At 45.7% G+C, this 5,407-nt stretch overlaps 1 pseudogene; it reads right to left on the bottom strand.

Moving 5' to 3' along the window:
* Positions 1–964: 964 nt before the first annotated feature.
* LOC144697808 (uncharacterized) lies at positions 965–4,858 on the bottom strand (annotated as a pseudogene).
* Positions 4,859–5,407: the final 549 nt, after the last annotated feature.

The following is a 5,407-nucleotide window of genomic DNA, read 5'->3' as shown; positions in this document are numbered from 1 at the left end:
AAACTTCTCTGCGCCCTTTCTAAACCATTCACCCCCGTCCTAAAGTGCGATGCCCGGAAGTGGACACAATGCTCCAGCTGAGGGGAAACCAGTGCTTTCCAGAGGATCAGTAGCATTTCCTTTCTTTTGGACTCTATTCCGCTGTTATGAAGCCGATGATCCCGGATGTTTTAGCATCACTTTCTCAGGCTGTCAGGCACATTCTACCATTTATGCCCAAATACTCCACATCGCCTTTTTGAATAATGGATAATTGAATGAATTATTTTAGCAGGAGTATTGTAGGCAGCTGGAAGTATAAAAAAATTAAAGGCTCCGAGGAGCCAGAAGGAATGTGCGAACTTGATGGGTTTAACGGCTTTATTCTGTGCGACAAAATTATAAGATCAATTACCAATACATTCGTGGAGATTAGGTGATTCCCTCCACCACCCCCCCCCCACCCCACCCCCTTTCTTTGTGTGTGTGTGTGTGTCCTCCTTTCAACTTAATCCCGAAAATGGACAAGAAATTGAACTCTCTCCGTGCCCTGTATCACTGTGTGTCAGTAATCCCTCCATGTTCAGGTTTTTGTACAGCTCTCCGCGTGCTCTGTATCACTGTGTCTGTAATCCCACCATGTTCAGGTTTTTGTACAGCTCTCTCCGTGCTATGTATCACTGTGTGTCTGTATTCCCGCCATGTTCAGGTTTATGTGCAGCTCTCTCCGTGCTCCTTATCACTGTGTTTCTGTAATCCCTCCATGTTCAGGTTTTTGTACAGCTCTCCGCGTGCTCTGTATCACTGTGTCTGTAATCCCACCATGTTCAGGTTTTTGTACAGCTCTCTCCGTGCTATGTATCACTGTGTGTCTGTATTCCCTCCATGTTCAGGTTTTTGTACAGCTCTCTCCCTGCTCTCTATCACTGTCTATCTGTAATCAAACCATGTTCAGGTTTTTGTATAGCTTTCTCCGTGCTCTGTATCACTGTGCTCTGCGCTGACTCAGTGCACAGTAATACACAGCGGAGTCGTTCAGTTGTAGTTTGGAAATCTTTAACCGCCCGATTTTCTCGGCAGGATCGATAGAAGCAGAAGTTCTCCCCCCGGCAGCGTTTCCTTTATTCTCCTCTCCTGAAGTGTGTCTCTGAAGCAGATATTCCGGAGCCTGGCCGGGAGACTGACGGTACCAGTGTACTGTGTACTGACAGAACCCTGAATATTCACAGCTTAAAGTAACGGTGTCACCGACAGCAGAGGTTTGTAGAGGCGGATCCCAGGAAATTATGGAACTGGAATCTGGAGGATTAAAAAACATGAACATTATCGTTTTGTTTAACCACTGTTTGTTCAGGTGAATTCAATCGCGTGAATGGCTCTGCTTTTTGCAGTAATTTTATTTGCTGGAAGCTTGTTTGAACCGTGTTCACTGTTATTGAACTATGATCAAGTGGGGAATGAGGTGATAATTTATTTTACATTGCGAACTCTTCCGATCAGGACTGCACTATATGAATTGGTGTTGGGGATAGATTCCATCCTAACTTTCAAACGGGAATTCCTCTCTGCCTTTTGCTCTATTTCTCTATGTTCTATCAACAGGGTCCTATTTTCTCCAGTTCAGCTTAAGTTCAAACGTGTACTATTAATTTAATTTTATTTCTTTAATTTCACATTCCCTTTAGTTCACATTTTGTTTCTACTGTTTGCGCTTTTTGCAATCGTGGGAACTTGTCCCAAAGTCTCTCAGTTGTCGGTTGGGTTCAGTCTGTTCAGTTTCTGCAGTGGTTTTGCTGTTACTCACTGGGAACTGCCTCTTCCGGCTCTCTGACAATTTCAATTCCTTCCGCCCATTGGTTGATTCTCTCCCCGGTTCACTGGGTGGAGTTTTCTCTTCGTTTTCCATTATAGAGGAAGAAGAATGCGGAAGAGGAATGGGCCATTCGACCTGTGTATATACTCAATTCCAACCTGACACAACCGGAATCTAATTGACCATTTCCATCCAGCTCCCTCTGTCGGTCTGTTCCGTTCTCCCTCCTGTATTTTCAAGTGTTCCAATAAATATATCTATACTATTTCCAACCACTCCCTGTGGCAGCAAATTCCACATCCTGACCTACCTTTGTTTAAAGTCATTTGTCTTAAATGTTTTATTTGTTCTGTTAATGACTGTCATATGTTGACGGCTATTGCTTTGGACTCAGCCACAAATGAACAATTTTCCACACTGAAACCGTTAATTCTTGAAAAGATTTCTATGGATTCTCCTCGTGGTTCTGTTTTCCAGAAAAAAGAGACCCAACCTGTTCAATCTTCCCAGAGAGTTGTGGATTGTTGCTGACTTCCTCGTTCAGAAGTGTAAGAAATCAAAGTAGAGAATCCAATCAATAGAAACAGGAGCCGCCGCGTCACCTTTCAAACCTGCTCAGCCATTGAGTAACATCCTGGCTGATTACAACCTCAACGTCACATTCCCGCATTCTCCCCATATCGCTGATACTTTTAGTGTCCGGAAACCTATCGAATATTGTCTTGAATGCACACAGATACCGAATACCCACCGCTCTTTGAGTTACAAAATGAATGCCACAGATTCATATCAATGGTTCTACTGAAGATATTTTTCCTCCTCAGTTCTAATGGATAACTCTTTATTCTGAAGCTGTGACCCCGAGTTCTATACTCCTCAGTCTGGGAAAACTCTGACCCAGAATCTGCCCTGTCAAAGCCCTTTAGAATATTACATGTTTTCATGAGATCACCTCTCATTCTTCTAAACTCTAGGAAATATAGACCGAGACGACTCAAGCTCTTCCCAATGGACAATACGTTCATCTCAGGAATCAGTCTGATGAACCTTTTTTGCACTCCTTCCAATGCAGATTGATCTCTCTTCTGTAAGGAAACCAAAGCTTTACACAGCATTCCGGACTGGAGTCCATTTCAGTTCTTCCCCCCATAAAACTCAATCGACACCCTGGGGTCGGATTGGACTTTGAAAGGCGCCCAGAAATCATCCAATCCTTCTCTCTCTTTCGATTAATTATTTGTTGCAGGTTCTAAATGAACATTCCCCCAGTTTATAATTGTTCCCTTATGTTCCTGTTTTCCTTTATAAGATTAATGCATCATCCTCAATCTCCCACTGCACTGCGTTGCTTAATTCACAGTAATCAGGGATACAGATAAATTACAGCAATCCCGTCTCTCAAGCACCTACATGCAATATAGATAAGTGTCTGCAGTTCCAAACTTTCACATTTATGTCTGAGGATGGAAAAAGAGGAAAGTGATTGGTTATATGAAGTAAATTGAAAGAAATGGCGGGGACAATGTCACTAATTTCAGTCACTGATTGTCCAAAAATAAAATTCCATCTGGACCCAGATCAGTATCTCATATATCGAAATCCGTCGTGTCATGTTCCTGCTTTTCTCCGGGTCAGGTATTGAACGAGCCGCTGCAGGTATCTGAACTGGCCGCAGTTGTGTTGAGTTTATTCACCCGGTTCCTCAGTCACATTGCGCGGCTCGGACTGCAATCTGCTGCCCAGGAGAGAGCTCTGTGACCCCGCTCCCGGGCTCTAAGGGACAGACAGAGCTCCCTCGGTCGCAGTTAACACCGGGAGTGGAGTCCGAATTGGCGACAATCTGCGCTCATTAAAAGCGATTCAGAGTGTGGCAGTCCGTGATGTTGTTAGTGTCCCCCATGTGTCCGTTAAACCAATAATGGTCCCGATTCCGTCAACTCCCACATCCCACCCAAACTCCACCGATATCAATAATAAGCTGACGGTGAACATTACCCGGGACAGTCAGTAACCCGACGGGGTTTGGAGTCACTTCCCGGCTGTGACAGTCACCACCGTTCTGGGTCCATCCACATCTTTGTAACTCACCACAGTGACACCGCTCTCAGTCTCCCCGGTACAACAACCAACGACACCTTAACCTGCCGGGAAATCATCATCAGACAGTAGAGAGGTATTTGCTCAGGTCTCTCCCATTGCGAACTGCCCCATCCACACACACAGTGTTACAAGTCAATATAAAATCCTCCGGGCACTTGGTGAGATTTGGGGACATTAGTTAAACTGCGGGGACTGCGGTTCCCAGTTCCACCTGTTAGGCCAGGATCACATCTGGTGTTAAGGGTTTGTAACTGGGATCAGTCATTCCCAATCCCATTCATTGACAGGAATCACGGGAAAGACATCACCATCCGCACACATTCGGCATTTATAAAACTCCAGATGTTAAGGGCAATAATCCAATCTCGTTTTAAGATAGACTGTGGGGCAGACGGTGTGAGGCGGAACTGTGGGGGTTTAACTGCAGATTAACTCCATTTTTTCATTTGTATCTGTGGTAATCTGCAGTGAGAGTTTTTGTATGGCGGGAAGCCGAGGCCGATCATTGTGTGTATCTGTACTCAGCTTTACAGTAATAGTTGGCGGTGTCTTCAACTCTCACATCCCGAATTTCGAGCGAAAATGCCTTTCTTGCTTTATTCACCGACACAACAAATCTACCCCCGCTGGAGATCCGGTCCCGCTCTGCCCGGTCTGGGTTTGTCTGAAGAAATGTCCCCTTTGCAAGTAATGCCGCGAATTGAAAACACAGGTGATGGTGAGAGGCTGACACTCCTTCCTGGTCACCGCTGCCGGGGTCTGTGTCACTGATTGACTGAAGGAGCCTGGAAATTAAACAGAGAGAGTTTACTGGACCGAACCAGAGAACAGGGTTAAACCCCAGACAGTGTCTGTACTTAGGATGGACTCGGGCAGCTTTATATTGAATCCACCCAATGTCGGTTTGTTTGATCGGTACTCACGGGATAACCAGACACATAGGGTGAAAACAAGGAGGATTCCCATCGTTCTGCTGCCTGGAGCTGAGGGTTTATATGACGGGGAGCTGGAGACTGCAGTCCTGGACTGTACTGGGAGACCGGACCTCAGAGCTGGACTGAAATACTTCAGGGGGATCGAGTTAATTTGCACAGGGCAGTTCCGCTGAGATTATTGATGGGCCGCACGGTCCCCGGGTCGCTGGCTAAGTGTTGTGTGAATAAGAGACAGGTGAATAAGGTGTTGTGTGAATAAGAGACAAGAAAAGGAGACTGCAATTTTCTGACTCTTCATTTGGATTGTGGTCCGGATGTGAAAGCCCATCCCACAATACTCTGGTGTTCAGGGGTGGGGGAGGAGAGCTTTTCTTTCTGCCAGTTGTGCTGCCGCCTTCCTTTCCCCACAGCAATGAACTGGGAGGTCGGTGCATTGTTTGTATTCGGTGGTGTTTTTTTACGGTGGAATGTGGGCCCAGAACAGCAGAAGAATCCCCCCGTCCCGCTCTTGTTCCAATATTCCGGACATTGATTAACATCGCTCTAAACGGGTTGGCGGGACCTCATTTAATCTTCTGAC

Source organism: Cetorhinus maximus, chromosome 23 (genome assembly GCF_964194155.1).
Source record: "Cetorhinus maximus chromosome 23, sCetMax3.hap1.1, whole genome shotgun sequence".
NCBI lineage: Eukaryota > Metazoa > Chordata > Chondrichthyes > Lamniformes > Cetorhinidae > Cetorhinus > Cetorhinus maximus.
This window is presented reverse-complemented; position numbering and strand designations above follow the sequence as displayed.